Source organism: Bactrocera neohumeralis, chromosome 4 (genome assembly GCF_024586455.1).
Source record: "Bactrocera neohumeralis isolate Rockhampton chromosome 4, APGP_CSIRO_Bneo_wtdbg2-racon-allhic-juicebox.fasta_v2, whole genome shotgun sequence".
NCBI lineage: Eukaryota > Metazoa > Arthropoda > Insecta > Diptera > Tephritidae > Bactrocera > Bactrocera neohumeralis.
In genome coordinates, this window is record NC_065921.1 from 13367437 (window position 1) to 13386501 (window position 19065).

The window sequence follows — 19065 nt, forward strand, 5'->3', positions numbered from 1 at the left end:
GGAGTGAAGCAAACGACATATTATGTTAACGTTTAAGTTTGGTTATTTTGAAATTCATATAACTGTAAAATAATGTTTGCGTCAAACCAAGTTTTAACCATGGTCTTCCCGGAATATTATTTTGGTCTTAGTCCTTTACCAAAAACAGTTTCAAGGAAATATGTTTCCATCACTAACTAAGGAATTAAATTAAAAAGCAAACAAGGAACATGAAAAGTTGTGGTCTAATTTCGACTACCCTAAAAGTCTTATTCTGGTAACTCCAATTCTGCTTAATTTATATACTGTAAAGTGATTATCCGTCTTAAGAATGGACTATTTAAATACGGCGGCGAAGAACTGATAAAGAGCTTGCATCAGCTTCGTTGTAGAATATGGTTGGACAAAAGCATGCCGGACATTTGGAATTTAAGTGTACTTTGTACAATCCACAAAAATGGAGATCCCACAATCTGCGCATAATCTCCTCAACATCGCACATAAGGTTCTATCCAGCTTACTGCGTGAAAAGCTGAAGCCCACCGTCAACAAACTGATTGGATCTTGTCAGTATGGCCTTAGACCTGGGAAATCTTAAATCGACCAAATTTTCACCAAGCGCCAAATATTGGTAAAGATCCGTGAAAAGAGGTCCGACACACTCCCTCGTTTCCGAGTTGCTTTTGAAAGCACGAAAATAAGATGCCTTTATGCCGCTATGTCTGAATTTGGTATCACCTCAAAACTAATACGGCTATGTAAACTGAACTGAAGGACCTTCCGAGCTGTTCAATACAAAACGAGGTTTCAGACAAGGGGACTCAATATCATGTGACTTCTTCAATCTACTCCTGGAGAAAATAATTCGAGCTGCATAGCTGAATAGAGCAGGTACAATCTTCTATAAGAGTGTACAGCTGCCGGCGTACGCCGATCAATATTCATCATTGGCCTCAACCGCGCCGTTAGTTTTGCTTTCTCCAGAATGGAAAAGGAAACAAAGCGTATAGATCTGCTTATGAACTAAGACAAGACGAAATATCTCCTGTCATCCTGCCCGCCGGGGGAAATAGAAGAAGATGAAGACTTCCATTCGTTTCGAAAGACCAGCGAGAGAAGCACCTGGCTACACTTGGAATTTAAAATTGGCGCCAAATGGCAAAAAGGAAGAAGGACTGGCGCGCTGTTGTAAACTCGGCCATAACCGCATAAGCGGTGTCTACGTCAATAAAGAGGAAAAAAGTGAAAGAGTCATATGGAAATTAAAAATATGGTATATGGGAAGAAGGCGTCGAAATAATTTCAACCAAATCCAAATTTTACAATCCCTCCTGAACTATGGTTAGACACCGCTACGCCTATTGTCCTACTGATAAACTGAGTTCCTGAGAAAATATTTAGTTAATGAGTAGTCTCGTTAAAAAGTTTTCAACGTAACCGTCTCCTTGTGGGCGTGGTTATCATCTAATTATATTTTTTCCCTAATATAAGGAGGAAATGTAAAAGCTTGTTCTTAGCTCCTTGAGTTGATATATCTCTAATTGTTTGTGATATTTGTACTTTTATATTTATATACTTCTATACCCTGTACGAAATTACAAGTCTGCATCTTAATTTAGAACGTATACATAGTTATAGCCCTTCGCTTAGCAGCATTTTGGGGGAATTCGACATGTCTCGTCATCCTAATCATTTATATATAGTATCTGATCAACCATGGCTCCAACTGACGACACTTTCATACAATTCTTTATTATCCCTTTCAAAATGACTCATTTTGCCTCGGATAGCCTTGAGTGTCTTCAGCGCATATTGTTTTTTTTTCAATTTTGTCTCATTTTGGAAGCGCCGTTCCCTGGATTGTTGGATAGTTGCGATGCCATTTCCATAATGCCTCTCATTATCAGTAGTGGTGAATGTGAGGACCAAACGTTTTCAAGCTCTTTTACTACCTCTACCCAATATCGTCTTTTGGTATGAGTCCAGCACTGACAAACCAACACGTATGTAGTCGATCTATTAGAGATATGTATTGAGGTCCTCTGCTAACTCTCTGATGTTAAACAGTGAAGTCAAGTGTGATGAAATAATAAACAACAATAAACCTATCTCGATAAGTTTTAGTCGAACAAAGCTTTTATATTATTTGCCCAAATCTTACCAGAGTATAAAAAAGTGTATTGAATACGTTGCAATCATTGCTGAGTTATTAATTATTAGCGTTAATGTATACCAGAGAGCTTTCTAAGTAATCAATAGACCTCTACGCATTTTCGTAATAGTAAAAATTGTATTGTCTGCTATGGTTGCAATTGCTTTCAAACACTTCTCCTTCATTTCAACCACATTGTTTGCAAGCTCATGGTTCAATTGTAGGGAAAAATTGTTATAACACGCCCTTGCACGCAGAATACTCTAATTAGTCGTTGAATTCACAATTTACATAACTTTTCTCTTCCACTTAACGAATCGATATTGAAATGAAAATAAATAAATTGCACTCATCCACTCACTCACAGAGCTTTTGCATAAATACCAGACTTCCGCACTGAATTGCCTCGTAACTACCTTATTACCTTCACTCAGGTGCCCCTGTTACCACGATTTTACTTTATGTCTACGGTATTTATGTGCGTGTGTGTATTGCAAATTTGCTATGCCATTCATTCACCTCTCTCAGTGGCCAACTCAAAACGAATTCCCAATTACATACACACTTGTCCATATTTATGTGGCACCAATGCTAAAGGCACGTTTCTAGGTAAATCGCTCAATACTTTGGTATGCCAGCCGCGCGCTTTCGACCCATCGAACAGATACGCTCATTAAATGGGACTTAATGTTGGGTTGTTACATTTTTAATGGTGCGACAAGTGAATTCCTCAACGAAAATATGAAAGGGGCACTTGTGTTTTAAACTTGTGCGCTAAGCTGAGAGCCTGCGCGCAGCAAAAACGGTTAATGTAACGGCATTTTCGTATACACAAAAGTTTTAACATTCAATATATTTTCATTTCCTTCTGTCTTCTCACAGACGCGCGGCGTATTTTTCCGCTTCTTTCTGGAGACGTTCCTGCCGCTTCCTCGAAGCTCTGCACTTCAGTCGCGAGCACTTTAAACTTTTGCTTTGCTGCCAATCGTGTCTTTGAATTTGCAGCATTAAGTCAAACTTTTAATTAACCGAATATCGATAAAGGCGCGAACGTGACAATAGTAGCACTCAGAGTATTTTCGGTTGTCAGGTCAAAAGTGAAGGCTTGTAGGCAATTACCAACTGCTTTAGTTATATCCTTTATTGGGTAGTGAAATAAATGGTGAAATAAATGTTCAAGTGCTAATTTGCTATGCCGAAGCTATTAGTAGAAGTTCAAAATATACAATTACAGGCGTACGCTTGGGTCAAGTGAGTTATTACGGTATAGAATACTGGTGCTGTGTTGAGTTTATATAACCAAGAGCGGAGTTTGTGAATATTTTATTAGTTAATAAATTGCTTTCGGGCAATTGAAGGCGGAAAATTTATTGTATGTCTTCATTGATAGTCAAGTCATGTAGGCTAGAGTGCACTGGGCCGTCAATTAGCATCTGTCCGAAAAGCTGTGTTTTTAAAGTCATTATGTTCACATCTCCAACTAGTTGAAATTGATATTTGAATTTCACAAGAGCCATAAACTCGGCGAGCTTTCAAAAATGCTAATAATCACAGAAATAAATTTTAAAGAATCAGTTAATGAAAGAAAGTTATTGGTCTGAAGCTTCGGATTTCCCAAATGAAATATTCAGTAGTTGGCTAAGTTCACCCAATAGTCTTGTAAAATTAACAAAGCATTGAAGAAAGAAACACATGTGTTGAAAATTCAGTTTTAATCGCCAGTTTTCCGAAGTCTTTTTTTTTAGCAGACCAAGAAAGCTGTGAACCTAAATTACTGAGATTTCATTTCAAAATACTTGGAATACCAAGATCATAAGCTGATATTTGAGGGCGGAACTCACTGGAAGAGAGCGGCGCTGAACATATTTACGGATGAATAAAAGCCTGTGGGGAGGGTTGGTAGGGGCATACACTGTCAGGAACTATCCATCATCTCGAGTTTAAGGCTTTTTGACTACTGCTGCGTCTTCCAAGCGAAAGTGGCTGCAATAAAACTAGCAGTAGATTTACTAAACCGGAGCGCAACCTCCTTTAGAGTGTGGACTATCTACTGTGATAGTAGAGTAGTCGATATTAGCCTTGAGGCCCATACAGACACTCATGAATAGTGAAAGGATGTCTAGACTACTAATTTTTTGCAGAATGGGAGCCGGTAGGAGCTCCGTTGACTTCTTGCGATCCTCTGCTGGATGATTGGGCCTCAGACAATTCGATCTTTAGTCAACTACTAGATACTGGGCAATTGCAAGGTCTCTCTGAACCAGGGTAAATCGTAGCAAACTCTTCACCCTCAGTAAAGCTCACCTTTCAATGATTGTAGGAGTTCTAACTGGGAACTGTTGGTTCAGGATTCATGTGGTAAGATTGATATTTTACCGGATCCAAACTGTTCGAAAAAAGGTGAGATAGAATTATCGCAACACTACCTTCTGTTGCTGTTGAATCGGGTACCTAATCACGGTTAGGATGGTAAGGCTTAGATAAGTTGACATCGACTTCATACAACAGCAGGCCCAGAAAACGAGCTGTTTCGACGGGTCGAACCAAAAGGAGAATGCAGCGCATGCTAGAGGTGACTTGTGTAATGTGGGGACCCAGCAGACACTGCTTGGAGAGGAGTTCATTATGTTCATTACGAGTGCAGTGTTCTGATATGTTTGCAGCTTTCACTTCATCCAAGTGACCATATTGGTCGTACTTAAGGACTGACCGGCCAATTGTTTTGTATGTTGCCAAGCTTTCTTTGTCTTTTCGCCATGTGTTTCCGGCTAATGACTTAAGGGTTTTGTTGCGGCTTTACTATAATTGCAGTCGTGTGAGAAGTGAAGGAGCACAGGCTGTCGAAAGTCACACCTAAAATCTTAGGGTTGTTGACAGTCGGAATCTTAACGTCATCGACTACAATATTAAAGTCAAGCCTGCACTCCTTTGTCCAGCTTGTGAATATGGTCGCTGTGGACTTTTTGGGGGAAAGTGTTAAGTTCCATGCAGCGAAGAAGAGAGAAAAGTCGATGAGATAACCGTTTACGTTTAAGCACATGCCATCGATTCCACCTTCTCATACGTATTGCCTTTGCCAGGTTACTGACAAAACATTTGGGATTTCTACTTTTAGACAATCGAAAAGTGAGATGAAGTAGCGGAAATAAAAATAAAGGACGAAAGAGAAAAACCAACTAAATGAGTTTTTATCTACCTTCACAAATGACTATGCATTGAAGTCTAAGTGTGATCCCCCGCCATCCTGAGGGATTTGTCATCTGACTTAACCTAACTTAGTGATAGAAAAGAATTAATTTTTGTTTATATTAACAATATTAATATAACAACACAACAACTCATATCACAAATCAATAATAAGATTTTAAAAGTACGAAGACATTTCATTTTTCAAGTACAATTGGGGTACTCACAACCCGTCGTAAAGCATCGTAAAATCGTAAAATTATAAATTTTTACACTTGTTAAAAAAAATTGTTGTTGGATTATATACAAAAATAAGTTTACACAATTACAATTCTCAATGCTATGTTTTCGAATCGTTATAACTTATAACTTTATGAGACTTGTGAAAACCCTTAATGTTTTAAAAGCGCGCTTTGAGCTTGAAAGCTCCTTGTCCCTAGCATAGCTTTTGCTTAAATTATAACTTTAACACTGGATACACCAATGCAACATGCCATAACTTATGGTAAGCTTATAAAATTAATCCGCAACAAATTTTGGACAAACAAGATTGGAAATCTGAAAAATGAACTTTAATCTTTGTATGCAAATCACCTGGCAGCGCCAACAGCCCACAGTCCATATTTTTCACAATTCCCTTCACCTTGCCACCACACAAAAAACTTATATTTAACACCATCACGAACTTGCTTTCAGAATACAACAACAAGGAAGGCGAATTTTAAAGGGTCATGCGAATACAAATTCATAGCCATATTAACTTTGTTAAAATGTGTGCGGTAAAAAAATGGTAAAATCTCATATCTTCCACTAACCATTGCGATGAAAATTTCACACAAAGCAACTTGAAAGAAAATTTTGTATAAACAAATTATCAAACAAGGCTGCAACGCCAAACAAACGGCCAACAAATCCAAGCCTTATGCAGACAGGCATTTTGGGGGCGGGAAAGGTGGAGCGGTGCAATATAATGGCCAAAGCAGGGTACTATGTTGCAGGAAGCAACGGTGAAAGTTGTTGGTAGCTTTATGGGAGCACTCAGCTGCAGCTGAAGCCTTAAGTGCGACCAAAGCAATGCAATGGCCGGAATGGCCTGCACTCTCCACGGCTATAAAAATTACTACGAGAAATGGGTGTAGTAAAAATGAAAATGAAAATGAACGCAAGCAAACAACAATAAATACATGTATGTGTGTATGTGCAGCAACAGCAGCAAGCGCAAGAATCGACTATGCTTTGTAATCGTACTAACATTTCCACAAAGACGCAATACTATAATCACTAAAGCCAACATTATGCCCATTCAAAGCCACAAAACAAGGTTTATACTTCCTGCATGGTGGGCAAATGGTTTTCTGTAATGGGTGGTTCTAATGAATTTTGATTTTTACTGCGATTAGGTTATAAAATTTCCCTTAAGCCTTTTGGTTTATCGTTGCATTGAGCGTTGGTGCTAAAGTTAAATTATATGTTGGTTTAGTGGTTACCTATAACTCAGTGGATCGTAGATTCGAAACACGACTTAGCTCAGACGCACACCTACAGCGAGTAAATGTTCTGAGAAAATGTTTATACTGAGCTGGCTCTCGAAATGTCATCACAATTAATTAAATACAAAAATAAGACAAACGTTATTTATATTCTTAGCGGACTTTAACGGAAAACACTGCCATGAGGTCTGCACTGATGCTATAGTACCCTACCCTATACTATAAAAGGGTAGACAAGATTCTTGTTTTGATTTTGACCTGTCAGCGTGTATGGCAGCTATATTTAGCAACATATACGAGGACTATAGATTTGACTTGAACAATATTCTATGCAAAACACTGTGAAGATAGTTTGTCAAAGAATAAGTTGTCTATAAAAGGACTAGATTTTCGCCGATCAGTTTGTACGGTAGTTAACTTGTAAGATCGAGCACATGAGATCTACTTTTCTACGGCTTCACAAAGGACTATATTTAGCAATTCAAGTACAATCTCTGGATGAGCCATTTAACCTAATCTAACCTAAATGATATAGTGTTCCAACATCGGAGGTCCTGACAAAAAAAAATCAGAAAAAGCTTGTGCCAAACAGCATATCGATATCTTAAATCTGAGGTACGCGTTCGTACAGACAGACGGACAATGCTAAATCGACTCAGCTCGTCATATGTACATACATACATATATACTCCATAAGATCTTCAATGCATCTTCTTGAGTCGCATAAACTTCGTTTCAAACTTATTACACCCTGTTCATAGTATACATATATTATTAAACCAAGCGGAAATCAATATTTCAACCACCTTGTATGAAAATACGTAAGTACTCGCCTATGGAGCTTGACTTTACACCAAAATCGGCCAGCTTTCTGCCTATTCACCTGCTTATCCGCTTTGCTGGACAACAGCAATACTGTGTGCGCATGAGTGTGAGCACTGACTGCTGAGGCGGATAAGTCGAAAGGGTAAAGCCAAAAGAGAAGGGCGGTGTAAAAACTGCGTCCGAAGCTATGCTGCAACTGGTATTAATACCCCAAAAGGCCACCAAAAGTGTATTAAAAAATCAGGATTTGCACAAGAAAAATTGTGCATGCAACTCCACCGCTCATTGTTGGTACTTCTTCTGCTGTTTCTTCGTCTTCTACGTCTTGCATAATTTCCAAAGGCAGGATTATGCCACAGCCTGTTGGTCGGTCAGTATGGTGTGGTTGAGCGTTCAAATGGTCGACAGGTGCGCCGCTCAATGGCGAGCGTTGTTGCAGCGCTTAAAGCGGAAGTGATGGGGAAAATTTAAAGAAAGCACAAAAACAGGAAGAGGAATATGCCATTGCAAGTGTTGGCATGCGCGCTATGCTAACGTATGTGTGTGTGTTTTACGTGTGTGCGCGTTTTTATGGCACTCAAGGCAGCTGCGCGTCGGCATGCCGTCAAGAATGGTAAATATGAAAAAAGCCATGAAATTGTGAATTTTAAATACATCAAGCGTGTATGCACACTTACAAAAAAAAGTGAAGTAAAAATAGTTTAAGCACACACGCATATATATGTGTGTGTATTTAGAGTGCGCACGAGAATGCTATTTTTTAAAACTCGTTCAATTCGTACGCCAATATTGTTCGTACTTTAGTAGTTTTTATCTGCTACCTTTTGACCCATCTGCATAATCCTTTAAACTTACTTACGCACACGCAGAATGAGTGGTTCGATTGATTATTGCCGGCACTTGGCATTTTGATTGCGATTGCTTATTTCTTTACTAATTCCATTCTTTCTGTATAACAGGAAAGAAAAGTGTTGAGGTTTTCTTAAATCAGTAAAGGTATGAAATTTCAAAAAAATTTCATATATTACATACTATAATCACGATTTTTATACAAAATTGTATTTCTTTCTTAACTCAACTGTCAGTTGTCATCTACTCATTATGACCATTATTGATGGTGGTGACTTTTTTTATTCATTTTAATATTTTTCCACAAATAGTGCCAGCTGTCATCTGTCAGTTGTCAACTATAATCGACCAGCTGTCATCTGTCAGTTGTCAGCTATAATCGATTAGCTGTCATCTGCCAGTTGTCAACTATTATCGCTCAGCTGTGATCTTGTAGTTGTCACATATCATCACTTGACTGTCATCTATGAGTTGTCACTTATCATCACTCAACTATCATCTGTCAGTCGTCAACTATAATTTATTTCCAAGAATGATGAAAGCTTTTTTCGACGCATTTAACTTTTTAAAATAACTATTTTTTGAATTTTGTGATTGTCATATATATATATATGTATGTGTATATAAGTAAGCTATCACCAAATTATATATTACTTTAGTTATATGGACTTTTGACAAGTTGTTAAACGGTTGATGGTTTATAAAGCAATACTTTTAAAACTTTCGCAATTTTATAGACTTTACATACCTACATAGGTATAACCTTAATATATCAAGGCTTTCCGTGGTAATATTTCAAAATCCAGATATTTGATAGTCGATTGTTCTGCTTTCCTTTTTAACAAGCCCTTACCTGAAAAGATTATGAAGAAAGTATTAATTAGTAATAAAAATAAATTAACTACATTACTCATTCATAAATATATAATTAAAAATACAATCTTGCTATGAAAATAAATGTAACAGAATGAGTTAGGTAAATGTTGCCTTGAGTCCGCGAATGTAGATTCGATTGATTTCTTTCAAAAACAAAACCTGTGATTCAGAAATCAAGATTTTAATGGTAAAATAGTTTTTAATGGTAAAAAATAAAAGAAAAAAATATTGATTAAAAAATTGAGACTGACATGCGCTCATTGATATTTATTAGCTGTTCGTATAGGATTTGACATACTACTGTGATCAAATTGAAAAGTGAATTTTTAATTTATACATCGTGTGTTTTTCAAATCAGTAATTTTTTCAGTAAGTTCGTAGTACTGTTAGCGACACTTATGGTTAATTTCACGTCAAAATATTTATTAGTATTTGTGATACCCGTCGTTTTGTGAGGCTCTAAAAGTGAATTCTTCTTTTTTTCTATGTCTGAATTTATTGAACAAAGAAGTGCGATAATCTCATACTGCATTGGTTATTCGTGATCATTTCGCCACATCTTCAACTAATATCGTGCCGCAACTACCGCATTCGCCAGATTTACCTTCGTGTAACTTCTGGCTATTGAGCAAATTCACATGACCACTCCGTTTTGACTCAATTGAGGGTATAACAGCTGAATCGAAGAAGGCTCTGATGGCCATCACGACAGAAGATTTTTCCAAGTGCTATGATGACTGGAAAATTCGTTGGCATAAATGTATTGCAGCGTGAGGGGATTACTTTGAAGGAGATGAAATGAACAAAATTCACCTTTCAATTTGATCACTGTAGTATTTAAGGTGAATATTAACAGAGAGGCTTGATTAAATGTTGTTAATTTTGGGATTCAAATTATAGAGGCGGCACTTAACAATGTGCTCTCTCTCATGGGTTTTTGTAGAAAAAAATGATCAAGTGTATGGTACATATAACGTGTGATCCAAATAGAGTTACTTTCTTCAATAGACTTTTTTCGACATTTTTTACACGTGTTATTCGCCAGTTACCAGTCGAAATGATCGAACAAGTCAACGAAAATTGAACTCAATGGATGGACCACCTGACACGTAGCCGCGGTAAACATTTGAAAGAGATAATCTGCAAAAACTAAATGTCGAAGAATGTTCTTTTGAATGATAATAAAAATTTGTCATTTAATTTGAAGTTTTTGTGTTTTTCATTTAAAAAGGTAGAGGACATCGAAAGACATTACCTTTTAGTATAACATATAGTGCAGAGAATCTCTAGCATGGAATTTTATAACTGAACTTTTATAAGTAAAAATAAGCTCCAACAAATACTTGAATTGCAGTTTTAAATTTTTGAAATCTGTGTTCAAACTTGGCCGTGCAGCAACGGATGATATAATTTCGAAAGACCTATTATAAATATCATTAGCATTTTCGATTAGGTTTAGTCATTATAGATTCATTTATCGGAGTACATTAAGATTCTTAGCACAACTAGCAGTGATTTCTTGACAGTACAATTAGCACAGAACTCGCTCTGTATAGTAAGGAATCTAGATTAATCTAGTCGATGGAGGGGACTATGCCAACAGATGAAAGTTGAGTCGAACTCAACTGAATCAATAAAAACTTTTATCCAGAGCCCTTTTCTATCTTCGTGCTAAGTTCGATCTCTATATGTTAATTATACAGTATGCAGTTTATTTGCAACGCGAAAGGACTGTCTGGCAATTATTTCATTGAAAAAAATGTAATAACATGTTTTCGTGAAACTTTGTACTTCTATTCGAATCTTGGCAACGGAATTATTGAAAGAATAATACTTTATCACGAGCAAAATTACTTACATATGTAGTACAATGTATTCAATGAAGGTCGTGAACTCATCGAAAACCAGCCTCAAGCGAGTCGTCCAGCCAACTCAGTTAGTGACGATAACATCGAAAGAGTTAAAGAAGTAGTAATTGAAAATCGTCATATTCATCAAACAGATAGCAGAGGATCTCAACAGCTCTTATGGATCGCTCGACCGACCAACACAACATATTTTGGTTAATGTTTTGGGTTAATGTTTTGGGTATGAAGCCAAAAGACTTGAACCTTTTGCAAAAACGACTTCAAGAAGAGGTTTGCGAGGAGGTGTTCTACAACGTAGCTGAGGCTACAGTCATCAAGCGCGTCATCATTGGTGACAAGATGTATGATTATGATTATAACGTCGAAACTATCCAACATTCGCGAATGACGCCTCAAAAATCAGCCGGAATCGAAAAAAACACAATTGACTGAAAGCACTAAAGGCTTTACCAGGCAATGTTTATAACTAGCTAAATGAAGCGTTTGTTCGTATTGGTCAGTTATTAAAAATTTGTATTAAAATATTTGGAAATGAATTACTTTTCTTTTTGTCAGTCCGGGTCAATTTTGATCAGAAAACAAAAATAATTTTATTAGCAATATCAAAAATATTATTCTTAAATTCTTCCTTTTATCTGGAAACATCGAGAGAGAAATGTCGGGTCCTTTTACAAAGTTGCCATTTTCTAGCAGGGTTAAACAACTTGCAGAAGGCGTTACCTGTCTTACGGGTATGAAAAAAATACATTTTTTATTATCTTATTAAATTCTACAATACCTCTTAAATATTGTCCTAAATTTTCAAGTTAAGCCGAGTAATTGTTTCGGAGATACAGCCTTGAGAACTTGTGCGCTCGTGGCTAACTAGGCTAAGTGCGCTGTTTTTAAACGCGTTTTTCTCGAAACTGTGTTTTTAAAATCGGTTGGCAAGATTTCTCGAGAACTACTCAACCTATCATCATGCAATTTAGACAAGTCCCTAAGCTACAATCCTTAAAGACTTGAATGAAGAATTTTTTTTTGATAACAACTATCTGATGCAAAATGTCGTGAAATTTACATTTCTATTGTAAAAGTGTTTGCCAAAAATCCAGTATTTAGTTTTTTTTTGCCTTCAGCCAAGTTCTAAGTTAAGGTTTTAACTAAAACACGTATTTTTTCACTTTAGATGATCCGGTAAGCAGTTGTCCTGCCAACGCGGGCGTTTTTCCTAAGTGTCACCGGAAATGGCGTCGCAATGGTCGAGTTTAAAATACATTTTTCCAAAAATTTCACAATTTCTTAGTTAATAGTGTATGTTTTTAACAATAAAAAAATTCTTGTAAAATATTTCATTTTTTATGTGAGAAAAAATTGTTGAAAAAAGGCTGATTTTCACCCGAGGAAGCCCATATTACCCTTAATTATTCTCTCTTCTTTTAAGGTAAAGGAATTCATAGCTGCTCCTTGATTTACTCTACTAACTCTTTCAATATCTGGGCCTTAAAAATGGAAATGCACAAGCTGCTTTTACAAAGCGCAGGTGACCTATTGGCCCCTGTACAGAACTTCCATTTTGAATTCGGTGATAAATTCTGTAATTAATTAAATGCATTTCGTACTCATATTCATATGCGCAATTATTATTATTTTTTAATTAAACTCACGCACCACCGATTGTTAATCATTTTGGTAATGCGATTCCCTTGCACAAAAAAGAAAAACAATAATAATAGTGCGAATCTGAATTTCCTTCATACATTTGAAAATTGCAATAAATAATTTCAATGCCTGACTAATTGTCCAACGACTATTAAATTGACGCAATGAGCATTATTTTCACAGAGAATATTTAATTAAAATGGCATTGCAGTGAGACGGCAACGGTGGCAGCGATGGCAGCGGCGACAGCGACGCCTGCTACGCACATTAAAATGCGATAAAATATTTGCCCGAAAATGGCACCAAATGAAGCAATTAATTTCGGGTAATGCGATTTTGCGTACCGAAATCAAATAAAAACACCAACAACATACATATATTAAATTCAAAAATTAAACCCCCAAAAAACAAAGCGAACAAGCTCGAATGCGCGTGTGCGGCACACACACAGTTTCAATAACAAAAACAATAACAACAACGATGGCTTGCAAATTTATTGGTGTTTGGCATGTTACGAAATTTCGGTGTGCCAATTTAAAATGTGCAACGCAAAATAAATTGAAGTTCGTATATCACGTGCCTTTGGGTGTGTGTGTGTGTGCATGTAAATATTTGTATTTATCTTTGTATTTGTGTTTATATCTGTTTGTGTGCACGCGATAGCGTAATAAATGAATGCCACCGCTGCTGTTGCAGGGATTTATTTGAATAATGACCCGATTGTGGCACTTCAACCGACTGTCACATTCGATGTGGTCAAGTGCAAGCAAAACATTGGCATGCCAGCAATGTGTGTGACCCCCTGACTCTGCGGCCACCCCGCAGGGAGCGCTGGCTGTAAGTTTGTTGAGTTTGCACTTTATTATCATGCCCCAAGCAGCGATTACACAATGCTGCTGCTGCACACGAGTATTGACTGTGCGTAAATACTTTTGTAGCTGCTGAGAAGAGCAGCTAATAAACTGTCACAGTTGCGAAACCTCTCTTGGTTGGTGGCAATAGCTGGCTGCACATTGATAAATGTTTGGCGACTTTGAAATCTGTAGCGGTTGATTTTTGAAACAATTTTAAGCCAGAAATTAAATATGTAGATTAGATCAGTTTATTCACAAATAATACAAAACAATAACAAACAAAATAACAAACAAAAAAATATTCAAGCTTTATAAAATTATGTTAAGGAAAAGTATATAAGATCAAATCATCCTTGGACAAGAGACCTCCTTGTGGCCATATAAAGGAGCGCAATTTCGGTGTGGGATGTGTGGTCGGAGAGACACTACCAGTCCTGCCATTCACCCCGGTGGATGAACGTCTGGCCACAATCCGCATCAAAGCAAAGTTCTTTAACATGTCGGTGATTTCCGCCCACGTCCCGACGGAGGAGAAGAACGATGTGACCAAAGATGTATTCTATAAGTGCTTGAAGCGAACCTTTAGAGCTGTCCCCGCCACGATGTAAAAATCGTGTAGGTAAATTCAACCTCCACGATGAAATATCCGTAAATGGGTTGAAGCTGATCGACTTCGCCGGGGCCCGAAATATGGTTATCTGTAGTACTAGATTCCAGCATAGGAAAATTCACCAAGCTAGCTGGCTGTCTCCAGATCGAAAAGTCACCAACCAGATCGATCATGTTATGATAGACGGAAGACACGTCTCCAGTGTTTTGGATGTGCGTGCGCTCCGAGGTCCTAACATCGACTCGGACCACTATCTTGTTGCAGCCAAGATTCGCACCCGCCTCTGTGCAGCAACAAACGCAAGTCAACAAACACAAGAAAGGCTGAAGATCAAGAAGCTGCAATCACAATGGACAGCCGAGCGATTTTCTTCTGGACTTGCATTCCTGCTCTCTCTCGATATAAGGGAACTGTGAAACGCCATGTCTATCTCCTTACGGACGAAACCATTGGCTTTCGGACAATGCAAAAGAACAGCTGGTACGATGAGGTGTGCCGTGTCGCAGTGGAGAGAAAACAGACTGCCTACTCCGCAACGTTGCAATCCACTACAACACGTACGGAATGGAACAGATACCGAGAGTTGAAGAGAGAAGCGAGACATATTTGCAGACACAAAAAGAATGAGGCCGAAATGCGTGAAACATACTCTTGTAGAACCAACAAAGGTTATCTAGTGCTTGATGGACAGAGCATACTGAAACTGTGGAAGGCACTCTTCTCCAGTCTGCTGAATGGCAATGAAAGCATAACACCAGGAGATGGTTAACCCTATTCCGAATCGATGACGATGGACCAGATGTTCCATTGCACGACCAAGAAAAAGTTCGAATAGCAATTCATGGCTGAAGAACAACACAGCGGAGAAAAACTGATAAGGAGAATAGCTTCAGCTTCTTTGCAGAATATGGCCGGGAGACCCCACAATATGCGCCAACTACATGCGACAAGCCTCCTCAACATCGCATATAAATTTCTTAAACCGTTAATAAACTGCTTGCTTTAGACCTGGAAAATCAACAACTGACCAGATATTCACCATGCATCAAATCTTGGAAAAGACCCGTTAAAGGAAGATCGACACACACCAGCTCTCCGTCGATTTTAAAGCCGCCTTCGACAGCACGAAAAGGAATTCCTCAATGCTGCTTTGTCAGAACTTGGTATCCCCGCGAAACTTATACGGCTGTGTAAACTGACGTTAAACAATACCAAAAGCTCTGTCAGGACCGGAAAAGACATCTCCGAGCCGTTCGATAACAAACGAGGTTTCAGACAGACGTTGCAAAGCTAAATAGAGATTTCTTCAACAACCGCGCCGTTTGTTCTGCTTTCTCCAGAGTGGTTAAGAAAGCGAAGCAAATGGGTCTGGCTGTGAACAAGAAAAAAACGGTTTGAAGAAGAAGTTTGTCATGAAACAAACAGTCGCGACTTGGCTCCCACGCCACTGTTGACAATCGTAACTTCGAAGTCGTAGATAATTTCGCCTATCTTTGAACCAGCATTAACACCAACAACAACGCCAGCTTCAAAATCCAACGCAGAATAAATCTTGCCAACAAGTGCTACTTCGGACTGAGTAGGCAATTGAGAAGTAAAGTCCACTCTCGACGAACAAAACCAAACTCTATAAGTCACTCATAATTCCCGTCCTGCTATATGGTGCAGAGGCTTGGACGATGACAACATCTGATGAGTTGACGTTGCGAGTTTTCGAGAGAAAGGTTCTGCAGAAGATTTATGAGTATTAAAGCTTCCACATAGCCGAAGTTAACGTTTTTTCTTGTTTTATCTTTATTTCCATTTGGGAAGAGCTTGAAAGCCTACGTCGGAATTATTGAACATAAGACTGCAATGACAGCACCACTTTGTAGTTACTTCCACACTTTTTCAAACAAGTATTTTATGAGTGAATTATAACAGTGTTATATTTTATAAGTAATCATAGAACCATTTTTCAACTTCTCTTTCCATTTACTTTTCACCGGAGGACTATCAAGGCTTAAGTGTATATAAAGATCAGCGCTTTGACTTAGCCCAACATATAGAAACTTTAATTTATAGCAATGATTCGAGCAAAGCAACCGTAAGCCTTATATTTTGTTGAGAATTTTTGTCATCCGTTAGTAAAAAGTCAAAAGAGTAAACATATTTTATAAAAATTCCTGAAAACAAGCTTAGAAGCGCATGTCGCTTCTTTTTGAGATCATAAAAATATCCCATAAGTGATCATTACTACGAATTATTTCGGTTTACTTCTACGCAGTTATCAACAGTTAAAGCCAGAAACGCTGAACACTTGTTTCCTTGTCAAACACCATCGCATTTAGATAGAATTTTAATTAACAAAAAATTACATTGCCATTAAAAACAAATTAAGCTAACCATACAATTAGATTTACACATTAAAGCAGCGCGCTAAATATGTGACAATACATACATACGCCGAAACGGCAGCAAAAAATAGATGTAAAAATAGAGGAGCAAATCCATTTATACAGCAACTAACTAATACAACGACGTGGGAATTGCACCATCACGCGTTGCCACCTTTCGGCAATGTATAATTTGCTGCTAAGCCTGTGATTTCGGCATGCAAAGCAGAATAATCAATGCGCTGCGCGACGTGAGCTGCGGGCACAAACTAAATCTGATTGTTCTGCCGTCACACACACACACACATACACTCACGTGGAATTGTTGGTGTGAAAAGTGGGATTTGTTGATAACATTTGACCGCAATACAAATTAAGGCAATGCTAATACAACGAACACGCTTACATATCAATGCACTTGCCAACAGACAAATAAATATGTATGCAGTTACATATACTATATATCTATGACTGCAAATATATGTGTACAAATAAACCGTTGCATCAATTTTGGCGGTGGAGCCTGTCACCACTTACAATTATGCGGTGAATGAAGTGCGATTGTTTGTTTTCGAAATTGCATTTGCCACTATTCATTTATGCACAGACGAACAGAGGCTAGAGTGGGAGGGAGAATAAGAGAGGTTTGTTTAAGTAACTGCAAGAAATATATTACTTTAAGCATATATATACTTATATACATATATATATCAAGTTATCAAGTTTTACATTAGAAGAACAAACAAGATCTAAAATTAAAAAATATTTCTGAAGCGAGCGTCGAAAAGTAGGCAATGTTAAGTCGAAGCAATTCTGACATCTATTTCATTCCGTAGTTTTTCGGAAACTATTCTAGTTCACTTGCAAGCTAAGATAGGAGTAAAAATAAGAAGGCATAAATAATCCATTATGTGTCAAATAGATGCCTTTAGTATTCTGTATCTAGTGTTATTTGAGTGCCTTCGGGTTATGGGTAGTTATCGATGGAGTTAGAAAATAAAAAAAAAACTTTTCAGATTCTCTTAGTTATTTGCTTGACACAGTATATTCAAAGATGGAGACCAGCAAAGAGAACACACATCATATTTTGCAGTTTTTCTTCGATAAAGGCAAGAACTCAAGCCCAGCGTGCTTATGGTCCTGATTTTATAACAGCAAATCAAGTGAAATTTTGGATTATCGATTTTGTGTTCTGGTCCGCAACGCTAAGGAAAAGCGGAAATATAGTATATCGAAAACGTCGATAAAGTAATGAAAATCGTCGAGTTCGAATGTGAGCTAAAAATTACTGATTACAAAAAGAAGCTCCACCATGAACCGAATTCCCAGGCCAAAAAATAGCCAAGTCAGTATTGTCAGGAATGTTAATAATCAGATCGTCTGAAAGCAGTAATCGGTCAGTAGCGGTCAGCTTTAACTAATAGAATAGGAACTGGATTCGAACAGTTCAACGCCAGGACACACACATCGATAGTGGAGCACCAGAAGCTACATGAGCTTAATTGGGAGGTTCTTATGCATGTAATATTCTGCTCAAAAGAAGATTGTTAAAATCGACTGTCTCATTATTTCCCCAATTGGGACGAGGGTTGGGAGAGAGGTATAATGAAAAGAGCAACAAGTTATAGAACAATAGCAACAATTCTTGGAATACATTGTGACAAGAAAGCACAGGGAAGTTGTAATAAAATTACTCGGGTATATGATATTTCAAAACAATATATTTTTCTAAGTTAGTAGAACTGTTCTTAATTACTGTGCCAAATATTTTTTTCGATATTCTAGGGTTGGTGTATCATGAATTTATTCCGGAAGGGCAGACGGTCAATAAGGAGTTCTATTTGGCGGCATTGAGGCGTTTGTGAGAGAACATCCGTCGGTGTGGAACAACAATTAATGAATTTTTAACGATTCAAAGACGGCGACCATCGCATGCCTCGTTCTGGACGACCTTCGACCTGCTCAACTGATGGAAATATTAAATTTTTTGAAAATCGTCCAAGTGTTAAATATGGCAAGAGAGCTCGCTCGCGAGTGAATTTTATCGTATATTTCAGTCGATCCCAATAAAACTGAATTGTTTTCAAGTTCTTCCGTACAGGCCATGCTTGAACGTGCGAATTTCGATTCCTTATTCATGCAGAGCATTCTAACTGCCAATGAAACATTCGTTTATAAGTTTAATATGCAAACAAGTCAACAATCATCGGAATGGAGGGAACCGAAACCAAAATCGTTAGCATAAGGTGTATTGTTTTTTTCGATATTCTGGCGGCTATTGAATTTTTAAGGAGTTCTATTTGGCGGCATTGACAAAATCAATCGGTGTGGAACAAAATTAAATGAATTTTTAACGATTT

General features: G+C 37.7%; 1 protein-coding gene across 1 annotated transcript in view; it reads right to left on the minus strand.

Moving 5' to 3' along the window:
• The window catches only part of LOC126756340 (kazrin), a 156984-nt gene that overhangs the window by 114891 nt on the left and 23028 nt on the right, over positions 1-19065 (minus strand). Inside the window, 1 exon segment of the mRNA XM_050469322.1 lies at positions 9230-9334. The gene's annotated coding sequence lies outside the window, so the exon portion shown is untranslated.